The sequence below is a fragment of the Staurois parvus genome, unplaced genomic scaffold, assembly GCF_062004578.1.
Source record: "Staurois parvus isolate SC_StPar_1 unplaced genomic scaffold, SC_StPar_1.0 ptg000561l, whole genome shotgun sequence".
NCBI lineage: Eukaryota > Metazoa > Chordata > Amphibia > Anura > Ranidae > Staurois > Staurois parvus.
In genome coordinates, this window is record NW_028318357.1 from 302,619 (window position 1) to 315,205 (window position 12,587).

Consider the following 12,587-nt stretch of genomic DNA (forward strand, 5'->3'; position numbering starts at 1 on the left):
GCGGACTGCACGATGACATCAGAGGAGAGGCTCCCACTGACGCGTTTCATCAAAAACAGACATCTTCCAGGCCCTTTAGGAGTGCCTTGGAAGAATGCCTAAAAAGTGCCCCAAATTGCCAACAAGCTCAGCAGCTGGATCAAACCTGCTTTTTTGTTACATAAAGCCACAGGTTTTTATTATGTATCATTACAACCTTGGACATCCTGCAGGCCTACTGCTGGGGTCCGAACAACCAATGATGTCATCAAGAGGATGTTGGGTACCTGACCAGCATCTTGTTTGCCCCTCCCCTGCCCCTCTCCATCAGCCCTGGGGTTACATTAGCTAAATGAGGGTGAGAAACTGAGGGAAGAGAGAAATGCGGGAATATTAGTCAGTACCAGTGTGCAAAGGTGTACTGCTTTGAAAGACTACATCACCTCTAATGTTGACTGTCCTACGTGACGTGTATGGATGCAAAACTATTAGTTTAATTTTTTTAATTTTAGAATATCGTGTCTCAATATTGTGCATGTCTATAAAGGGTGTTGTGACTAAAAACAGTTGAGAAACACTGGTTTAGAGGACCATATAAACTATACACTCTGGCCACTTTATTAGGTACACCTTGCTAGTACTGGGTTGGATACCCTTCTGCCCTCAGAACTGCCTTAATTCATCATGCAATAGATTCAACAAAGTATTTGCAACATTCCTCAGAGATTTTGGTTCATATTGACATGAGTTACTGCTGCCTTTCTATCATCTCAAACCAATTTGCCCATACTCCTCTGACATCAGTAAGGCATTTCGTCCACACAACTACCGCTCACTGGATATTTTCTCTTTTTAGGACCATTCTCTGTAAACCCTACAGATGGCTGTGTGCGAAAATCCCAGTAGATCAACAGTTTTTTTTAACATAGTCAGAGCAGCCTGTCTGGCACCAACAACCATGCTCTTTTTGAACTTCAGCAAGTCGTCTTCACAATGTCTAGATGCCTAAATGCATTGCTGCTGCCATGTGATTGGCTGATTAGCAATTTGTGTTACCAAACATTTGAACAGGTGTACCTAATAAGGTGGCTGGTGAACTGCTCCCTGTAGGTCTGTTGCTATCAAAGCATGCTGCTATTACTCCTATATTTTGCCACTGTGCACTGTGAGCACTGCTATTACTCTCCTTAACTTTACTTTATTTGGCACTCCAATATTATCCCCACGTTATCTCATGTGCAACCATTCAATCATTTTATTGGATTACCAACATAACTATATACACAAGAAATCTTCACTGGCTATGTTTTTAACCTGTCCATTTTTAGTGTCCATTTCATTTTGCTGTGATTACTCAAAATAATTTTGATGTATAGAAGAGAATGAGGGGATGGTTAAAAAAAAAGGACCCAGGTGTCCAATATGCCACAATGTATTAATTTTTAAGCTGGAATCAAATATTGGTTTCTTGTCAAACAGTATGTTTTCACAAATATAAATAGGTGATGAGATACTATCTTTTGCAATTCTGGGAGTGCTAATATAAGAATTTGCGCTCCTTTTTTATCTTAAATATATAAACAGATTTTATTTATATATATATATATATATATATATATATATATACATATACACACACACACACACACACACACACATACACATACATACACTGGGTTTTTTTGTCCATATAAAAGCCCAGCAGTAAGCAGAAGCTGTGTGAAAACCTGTACTGACAGTATTTCTTTCATTTTTTTTTTCTCTACAAGAGGTGTTATGTGAGTGATATATCTTGGAGGTTCACCAATTTTCCTTTTTCTTGGCAAGAAGTCAACACAGCATGTTTTGGCAAATGTTTTCTTTCTGTGGAAGATACAGTGTGAAAAAAAAAAAAAACCTTTAAATTTATTCGTTCATTAGAAGCACATAGTGGAAGTTAGGAAGATTCTGTTAGTGGAAACTAGAAATAGAGATCATAGGCTATTAAATTCGGACAAGTTATTATTCATACACACACACACACACACACATACATATATAGATACAGTGCGACAGTGGTGTACCTTGTCACAGTGTCTTAAGGGTTAGATGTCACCCAGGGTTCTTACTTATGCGGGTTGAGGGATTTCAGGATGTCTGTCCTGAGTGAAGAACATGGTTTTGCAGTTTTCTCCAGGATAGGTAACTTATGGATTGAGTTCTGGAGCCCAGAGGCTTTGTAAAGACTTGGAAAGGATTAAGCCTGCCTCTAACTCTGGGTCCACACTTTACTGGAAACAAAAATCCTGATTGTACAGGTGTGTCCTTTTGGTATAGGGGTTGTCTATGGTTCTGGGCATTTCCCCCAGAAGACAAGCTGCTGCATGAACAGCATATGTGGACACTGGCAGAGCTTCTACTTCAACATCAAGGAGAGGTGATCTGACCAGGCCATATAAAGGAGTATTAAAAGAATGTGTGTAATTAGACAGGAGCCTGTGCAGCCCCAAGTTGGGCAGTATGCTTGTTCACAATGTTAAATGAGATAACATGGTGAGTCTCTGCAGAGACAGGCTCAAGCACTACACAGTCTGGATAGCCAGGAGGCTGGAAAGTTGCCATTTTTCATTTTAAGGTGGTGTGGTGGTAAGTCACACAGCCATTTGCACTCATGAGTGTTCTGACATGTTCTAACTTGCAAGAAGTGGAAGGACAGATACAGATGTGGACAGAGTGTAAACCCTCGAACGCTCAGATCAAAAACTGAATGTGCAAATTATGCCAGAACTGAACACTAACAGGAAAACAGTGTGGCAGATTCTAACTGAGGATATGGAAATGAGAGATTCCACAGATTCTAACTGAGGAATTGGGAATGAGAAAGATTCCACAAATTTTGACAGAAGATGAGAAAGAACATTGTCTTCTAATTTATCCTATCTTTTGAAGAATGCAGAGGTGTTTGACAGGATTATTACCTCCTGCACATGAAGCTAAGTGTTCATGAGTTCCTGGCCCAGAAATCCATTCTGAAACTTGACCAACCATCTTTTTTCCCCCGACTATGCACCAGACTTAAAAGGACCCAGATTTGATGACATTCCGGACATGCAGCACACCATGACAAAGATACTGCACAGCATTCCAGAAAATGAATTCCAGGAATGTTTTCAGCAGTGACACAGTCATCTAGAAAATGCATTGCTTCACAAGAGGACTACTTTGAAGTTGAAAACAGCCACTAGTGTATAGGTGAGCAAACATTTTTTCTTTTATAGTTCATTGCAGGAATTAAGTTGTCACATCTCACAAATAAAATCATTTGTAAGCCTGGGTTGAACAGTTTCCTCCATCTACAGTTACAGCACTAATGGACAAATCTTGTGATGTGGATTATTCTATTAGTCACCAGCTGTCAGAATACCCAAACCCAAACATGACTTCAACAAATGTTGATCAAAAATTTCATTGGCCCAAGTATTATTGACAAGGATACCCATGGAGTGAATTTCAGCCAATTCAGCATGAGTAGGATGAAATTTAATGCGTGTATGAACAGCTTTATAGTTTGGCCAGATTAGAGCTAGCAAGGTGGGCCCACCTGCAAATTTCCCAATTTGGATTAAAGTCGTTCTAAAACCTGAAGGTCTTTTACCTACATGCATTCTATGCATAAAGGTAAAAAACCATCAGTGTGCAGCTCCCCCCTCAGCCCTCATTAATACCTGAGCCCAATCCCGGTCCAGTGATGTGCACGGGAGCCCTACCTCTCCTGGGTCTCTCCCTCCACATTGGCTGAGACACAGTAGCGCGAGCCACTGGCTGTGAAGAGAGAGCGGGTGTCAGGGTCAAGCCACGCTCTGCTGTGTCTTAAGGACGCAGAGAGCGGGGCTCAGGAGTGACCATGCACCAGTGCCCCCCTAGTAAGCAGCTTGCTATGGAGGCACTGCTGGGGGGGGAGGAGCCAGAAACACCAATAGGGGACCCAAGAAGAGGAGGATCAACGCTGCTCTGTGCAAAACTATTGCACAGAGCAAGTATGATATGTTTTTTATTTAAAAAAATTAAAAAAACAAGCCTTTGGTATCACTTTAAGCCTTGAAAAACCAAAGCTGCCAAATCGAACTGACAAAAAGTGCTTTGCCTACATTAAATTGCAGCTCATTTGATATCCAAAATATTGTCAACCTTGTCTCTCCCCAGTCATTTGTATGCAGTAGTACATTTTGATAGCATTCCTGGCATCCAAAACCTCTCAGGCTGGCAAAAGACCATAGGACTTCCCTCTGGAAATAAACTGATGGGATTTCCACAAATGAAACCCCTGGCTACATATTTAGGATAGTGACATCTACATGTGAGTCCAGTTAAATAACTGTTCTGTCAAATTCTTGGCCCAACAATGGTACATCACTCTTACAGTATTATATGCAGTATACAAAATCTGTGCCATGTTTGCTTGGTGTTCTTGTTGCATCTTTCTAGGTACAGGTTATCTGTATGTAAGATAGTTCCAATAATACATGCCTGTTGCATGCTCTTTGAAAGATTTTGTGGTTCATCATTGATAGTTTATGCAACGGATTCACCTTTTCACATTTTTGTTTATAATTAACTGGGTCACGACCAGTCATTGGAAAACCTCAATTCATTCAATATAACACATATCCAAACTGGCAACCCACCCCGTAGATATCCATTGATACCTCTTGAAGGTTTATCCCATTCACCTACCAATAAAAAAATGTAAAATTTTAATTTGTGCTTTGCTTGAAGATCAAAATATTGTGTAGCCAGTCTAAAGATATTTTTATGAGGATCGTCTAATTGGATTTACGTAAAACTGTGGCCAAGAATTATTTTTCTATAATAATATGTTTGATTAGAAGAAACAAATAAGAACCTAACTCCAGTCTCATTAAAAGTTGGGTGATATGTCACACTTGAGTAGCTCTGAGCCCTTCTACCATAATGAAGGCTATAAATACTTATTAATTAGGAACAAGAAGCCTGTCTGTTATGGGTGCACCTGCGCCAGTCCTGTAGACATATACAATAACTATTATTTACAGAAAGCATGTCCTTTTACTCCCGCATAATGAAACGTGTTTCAACAAATGCAGACTCATGCAGCTTTGATTGATGAACATTGATTTGAAAAATAAACCAGCTTTGAAAATGACATGACAGATTCTGTTACAGGCATTACAACAGTGTGTTGCTTCTACATAAGTGCATAGCTATTTATGTTTGTGGAAATACTGTACACCAGTTTTCTAAAAGCATCAAAAAGCAATGAAGTAATTGCATATACTCAAGACACAAAGTAATCACTACTTACTAAACATCAAACATACTGTATGTAGGAGAACCATAAACATAAGAAACAGTTTAGCTTACTTTATTACCCATATTTTGTCCATCAAACATTTATCAGAAAATTATCAAATACTTATCATAATTTTCCTTTCCTGACTAACTCCATGGCAACATACATACAGTCATGGCCGAAATTGTTGGCACCCTTGATATTTCTCCAGGAAATCATGTATTTCTCACGAAACGTATTGCATTAACACATGTTTTGCTATACACATGTTTATTCCCTTTGTGTGTATTGGGACAAAACAAAAAAAGGGAGGAAAGAAAGCAAATTCGACATAATGTCACACAAACCTCCAAAAATGGGCTGGACAAAAGTATTGGCACCCTTTCACAACTGCGGATAAATAAGAATGTTACAAGCATGTGATGCTCCTGTAAACTCACCTGGGGCAAGTAACAGGTGTGGGCAATATAGAAATCACACCTGAAAGCAGATAAAAAGGAGAGACGTTCACTTAACCTTTGCATTGTGTGTCTGTCTGTGCCACACTAAGCATGGACAACAGAAAGAGGAGACGAGAACTGTCTGAGGACCTGAGAACCAAAATTGTGGCAAAATATCAACAATCTCAAGGTTACAAGTCCATCTCCAGAGAACTAGATTTGCCTTTGTCCACAGTGCGCAACATTATCAAGAAGTTTGCAACCCATGGCACTGTAGCTAATCTCCCTGGTCGTGGACGGATGAGGAAAATTGATGAAAGATTGCAACGCAGAATAGTCCGGATGGTGGATAAGCAGCCCCAAACATGTTCCAAAGACATTCAAGCTGTCCTGCAGGCTCAGGGAGCATCAGTGTCAGCGCGAACTATCCGTCGACATTTAAATGAAATGAAACGCTATGGCAGGAGACCCAGGAGGACCCCACTGCTGACACAGAGACATAAAAAAGCAAGACTACAGTTTGCCAAAATGTACTTGAGTAAGCCAAAAGCCTTCTGGGAAAACGTCTTGTGGACAGATGAGACCAAGATAGAGCTTTTCGGTAAAGCACATCATTCTACTGTTTACCGAAAACGGAATGAGGCCTACAAAGAACAAAACACAGTACCTACGGTAAAATATGGTGGAGGTTCAATGATGTTTTGGGGTTGTTTTGCTGCCTCTGGCACTGGGTGCCTTGACTGTGTGCAAGGCATCATGAAATCTGAGGATTACCAAAGGATTTTGGGTCGCACTGTAGGGCCCAGTGTCAGAAAGCTGGGTTTGCGTCCAAGATCCTGGGTCTTCCAGCAGGACAATGACCCCAAACATACGTCAAAAAGCACTCAGAAATGGATGGCAAAGAAGCGCTGGAGAGTTCTGAAGTGGCCAGCAATGAGCCCAGATCTAAATCCCATTGAACACCTGTGGAGAGATCTTAAAATTGCTGTTGGGAAAAGGTGTCCTTCCAATAAGAGAGACCTGGAGCTGTTTGCAAAGGAAGAGTGGTCCAAAATTCCGGGTGAGAGGTGTCAGAAGCTTATTGATGGTTATAGGAAGCGACTGATTTCAGTTATGTTTTCCAAAGGGTGTGCAACCAAATATTAAGTTAAGGGTGCCAATACTTTTGTCCAGCCCATTTTTGGGGTTTTGTGTGACATTATGTCATATTTGCTTTTCTGCCTCTGTTTTATATTTGTTCCAATACATACAAAGGGAATAAACATGTGTATAGCAAAACATGTGTTAATGCAATACCTTTTTTGTGTGAAATACTTGATTTTCAGGAAAAATATCAAGGGTGCCAACAATTTCGGCCATGACTGTATGTGTAGACTCCGTCTCACTGCTACCCCAGAGACCCCCTCTTTCATAAATTATAGGGCTGGTACAGTCCACGTTTCATAACTAGCTTACTCAAAAACTGGGAGGTATCCCGTGCTGCCATGGAGTTGATCAGGAAAGAAAAATTACAGTATGTGATAACAATGTTTTGTTTTCCTGACTAACTCTGTGACAGTGTTGCCAGCATAGCAAACTGAAATTCCCTGATAGGACACAGTTTTTACTGGCACGGCCAAGTTTTTACTGGCATTTCCAAAAGTTAAAAAAATATATATTTTTTTTAAAAAGTGCAAATTTCAGTATTTAGGCTACAATCAAGTACAATATGCAATTAGCAATTTGATTCAAGGTAGATATTAAAGCAAAAGGCATATTTCTTATTTTATTTTCAATATAGTAAGTTAGTAGCTCAGGAACAGGACTCAGGAGATCAAGAAGTAAGAATGGGAACACACACACACACATGAAATTGAGTGACACTGGCAGCAGTGTGAAGCAGCACAGATGATACCTAACGAAACATGACACATCCACTCCTGAGTCACAGTGACAGTCTCTCTCCATGCCAGGTCCGTTCAGTCCACTCCAGTCTAAACAGCACTAAATAGTCCTAGTCCTGCTCCCGGATTGCCTTCTCCTGTCCCGCAGACCCACACATGAGGCTCTGGCTGCTCCACACAGCTCAGCTCCCTTGCACCATGACATCACACAACACGCTTAGACACCACCTCTTCCAGACCCGTTCCCCACCGGTGCTGCCTGAACACACTGTAGCAGGCATTCGAAGGGACTCTGCCGGCTCCAGACCGAAACTGCACATGCTCAGTTCTGAGTCGAGCGTCACAGCCATATTTTTAACTGGCAACCTTTTCCTGTCACAAGCATTTACTGGCAGGAGAAAAGTGCCTGTTTTTTTACTGGCTGCCAGTTAAAATACTGACAGTGTTATCAACACTGCTCCACATTTGCACACGAATTGGAAATAACGAGCCACAGACATTGGTGGGATGCAGAAAAAGTAAGGTTTCAATCACAGTTAACAGAGATTTCAAGGCCAAAAATTAACACATGGACTGTATCAGCCTCAAAATTTATGGGAGAGGGGTCCTATGGTGTAGGACTAAGGAAGGAGAAAATTGAAAACCAAATTCATACATACAGACGGAGTATAACCTTCTGCACAGTACTGTTTATCTAAAAATTGCTGTAAGGCACCAGTCCACTGTATTTCCTTTTGTTAGTATTGTGGTGGTCTGAAAAGCCCTGCTTCTAATGCAGGATGTCTATTCTTAAACACATTCAATGCAGGCTCCTTGCTGTCCCTCACCTCTAGAGACAATATTTAGAAACATCTCTCAGTGACCAACCAGACTCCAACCTGCCCTGAAATCCTGAATGTGACTGGTGATACAGGATAGAGAGAGACTGAGAGACAGAGAGTGAAGGAGAGAGAAGGAAAAATAGGAAGTTACACAACATAGGCTTAAACTTCCAGTGACACGATGAGGTACTCTTTGGACTCTGACTGTAGTGAATTACAAAAATGTTTTTTAAGGCCAACTTTGGGTATTCTGACTTTAGTCTAGTTGCAGTATTTGCTGAATAGCAATAGTAGATCACTGATTAGTTTACAGTAATTTATTCCCTGGAATTTCTCTTTAGAACACCAACTAAAATCTGCCTTAAGTTAAATGTACATACATTTAAAGCTTACTTTGACTTTAAACAATTAGACAACCATAAGGATTGGAGAATAGTTGTGATCAAATCAATACAAACGTACCTATCAGCAGAATAAGACGATCCTGGTTGAACAGCACAAAACACTGTAAATGACAAAGAAGAGACAGTATTAAAACAGAACAAAAAAGCATATCCCAAAGCACTCTTGTTCCAACAACTGTGCTCTAGGTTGCTGCTGTCATGAGAACCATCAGTTAAAATAACAAATTCGCAATTGTACAGTATTGTAGAGTTAGTTGAAATCACTTATTTAAACATTGGGTTTTAGTGTTGTGACCTAGAACTGTGGTGCTACAGAATTCTACTTCTTATATCTATCAGCTAGGTTAGTGACACTTCTAATATCCTTACCCACCTTCTTCCATTCTACCTAGTGCCTGCCTAATTCTGAAAGTGGACTTACACTTTGAATTTAGGTTTAGTTCAAGATATAGGCAGTCTTTGATGTTTGATGTGTGTATTATCGTATTATATAACTCTGACATTTTTTCAGCTGGTTTGTCAGACCTAAGGCAAAACTCTAAACCAACACACTCAAATGTAATTGGCTGGAAACCAACTAATCATATGGCTTAACTGTAGATATATAAAATGTGAAGCAGGGACATTTGAGAACATAGTTACATAGTTAGTCTGGCTGAAAAAAGACAAAAGTCCATCCAGTTCAACCAATAGAAAAAAGTTATAATCCTACACCCGCAGTTGCTCCAGAGAAAGGCAAAAAAACCAGCAAAGCATGATCCAATTTGCTCCTGCAGGGGAAAAAATTCCTTCCTGATCCCCCGAGAGGCAATCTGATATTCCCTGGATCAACTTTACCTATAAATAGAAACCAGTTATAATGTGTGTATCCAAGAAAGAATCCAGGCCTTTTTTTAAAGCAATCCATTGAGCTGGCCAGAACCAACTCTTGAGGGAGTCTATTCCGCATTTTCACAGCTCTTACTGTGAAGAAACCTTTCCATGTTTGGAGATTAAATTTATTTTCCTCCAGACGTAAATAGTGCCCCCTTGTCCACTGTGATGACCTCAGGGTGAATAACTACACCGAATTCACTATATGAACCACTGATGTATTTATACATGTTGATCATTTCCCCCCTTAATCTCCTCTTCTCAAAAGAGAATACATTCAATTCCTCTAATCTTTCCTCATAGCTGAGCTCCTCCATGCCTCTTATCAGTTTGGTTGCCCTTCTCTGTACTTTCTCCAGTTCCCCAATGTTCTTTTTGTGAATTGGTGCCCAAAATTGAATTGCATATTCCAGATGAGGTCTTACTAATGATCTGTACAGGGGTAATATGATATCTCTCTCTCTGGAGTCTATACCGCTTAATACAAGAGAGGATTTTGCTTGCTTTAGAAACTGCAGCTTGGCATTGCATGCCATTATTAAGCTTGTGATCTACCAGAACTCCCAGATCCTTCTTCATCATTGATTCCCCCAGTTGTACCCCCCCCCTAGTATGTATGATACATGCATAGTCTTAGCCCACAAGTGCATAACCTTACATTTATCAACATTAAACCTAATTTGCGACATAGTTGCCCAAATAAAACAGTGCATTGAGGTCAGCTTGTAAATTGGAGACATTCTGTAAGGACGTTATTCCACTGCACAGCTTGGTGTCATCTGCAAAGACTGAAATGGTATTTATAATCCCAGACCCTATATCGTTTATAAATATATTAAAAAGTAAGGGTCCCAACACTGAACCTTGGGGTACACCACTGACAACCCTAGACCATTCAGAGTATGAATCATTAACCACTACTCTCTGAATACAATCTTTTAGCCAGTTTTCTATCCATTTACGTTTAGACTTTACCTTACACATTAGCCATGTGTGGTGAACTGTGTCAAAACGCTTTTGCAAAATCCAAGTATACCACGTCCATTGCCACCCCTCTGTCCAAGGTTTTGCTCACCTCCTCATAAAAAGAAATCAGATTTGTCTGACAGCTTCTGTCTTTCATGAATCCATGGCGTCTGTTGCTTAAAATATTTTTTCCAGCAAGAACTCACCTATGTGGTCTTTTATTAAACTCTCCAGTATCTTATCAACTAGAAGTTAAACTAACAGGTCTATAATTACTTGGTAAAGATTTTGACCCCTTTTTAAATATTGGCACCACATTGGCCTTACGCCAATCAAGTGGTACTATGCCAGTCACTAAAGAGTCCCTAAAAATTAGAAACAATGGCTTTGAAATGACAGAGCTCAATTCTTTAAGAACCCGTGAGTGTATGCCATCCGGTCCAGGTGCTTTATTCACCTTTATTCTATCTAAATATTTTTGGATCATATCATTTGTGAGCCAATGTGGATCATCTTGAGCTGTGTCAATACCATGCCCATTATGAACAAGAGCTCCCCCATGCGCCTTTGTATACACAGGGCAGAAGAAAATATTTAATAAATTTGCCTTCTCTTTGTCCCCAGTCATCCACTCTAGATTATTTTGTAAAGGGTCTACATGCTGGGACCAGACCTTTTTACGATTAATATATTTGAAGAATTTTTGGGGGTTGGAACTGCTATCTTTTGCAATCTGTCGTTCGTTTTTAATTTTTGCAGCCTTTATTTCATTTTTGCATATTCTGTTATATACTTTTTAATATTTCAACGATGACATCAACATCAAATAGATACAGCATTCTTTGAGTTCTATATTAAAGTATGGGCCAAAAAGCTCAGACACATTTGTGGGTTTGGTATAGTGTAGATAATACGTAGGTTTCATTTTCAACTATCACACCTGCTCAGCTACTCATAGAGAGAGAGTTGAGCAGTGAACTACTAAAAACACACAGATCCTTCTACCTAAACATATCTGACAAAGCTCAGCAGACACTATTCAAATTCCAGGAAAAGTAAAACACAAATGATAAACCTGGTACCATCTCATCGCATGACCTGTTCCAGTGTACACTACTGCTCTCCAAGCAGAATCCACATCTAAAGACATCCTGGGATCTACATGGTCTCAGGGAATTGGATCTTTAGTCAGATATTTACTAGAAACTAAGAAGTTCTTAGACAAAGCCGAGATTGCTCACTTCCTGCTTGGGCCCAGAAGACTAAATTTGATATACATAAGTACATATTTACTGCTATTTTAGTTATCACAGTATCACACAGACCCCTTATGGGTCTAAAAGTTCTTATGGGTCTAGAAGGCCTCTGACCCATAAATCTCTTTGAAGATCAGTCAAAGAAGAGCAGAGTGCTGCCATAGGCATCAACCAACTGATTGCTAGTTTGACCATAAACATGACCGCCAGCAGGTTATTATATTTTATTTTCAACCTAGCTTTCATACTTTAGTATCAATCTTCTTCAATGAAAACTATGTGAAACAAGCAATTTTTTCCTATGGATTTGATCAGGCACGTAAATCAAACCTTTGTAGGAACATGTAAAACCCAATTCAGCATATATGCAATTTTGAATCAAAGGATGACTGAATGCTTCACAGGGTAGATGGAGACCCACAATAAATTCTTACAATCTAATACCTAAGATTTTATTTCTAAACATCTTTCCTAAATTACTGCTGAAATCTTAGTAGGAATGCAAAAAATTGTGTACTTCAGGGTCAAAAAGAGGAAATTCAGCAGTAGGACTATTACCCAAAATTCATCTGCAACTTTGATTAGATTCACAGTGGAATCCGAACATTGAATATATTGTGTACCTCATAATATACAAAGCATTTTTTCCTGATTTGT

At 39.7% G+C, this 12,587-nt stretch overlaps 1 protein-coding gene across 6 annotated transcripts in view; it reads right to left on the reverse strand.

The window, feature by feature from the left end:
• ANKRD6 (ankyrin repeat domain 6) overlaps window positions 1–12,587 on the reverse strand; it is a 286,595-nt gene that overhangs the window by 146,597 nt on the left and 127,411 nt on the right. For 5 of the 6 annotated variants that reach the window (XM_089691296.1, XM_089691290.1, XM_089691291.1 and 2 more), the window contains exon 2: window positions 8,894–8,936. The exons of the other annotated variant lie outside the window; for it this stretch is intronic. The gene's annotated coding sequence lies outside the window, so the exon portion shown is untranslated. The remainder of the gene's footprint in view (window positions 1–8,893; window positions 8,937–12,587) is intronic. 6 annotated transcript variants of the gene reach the window in all.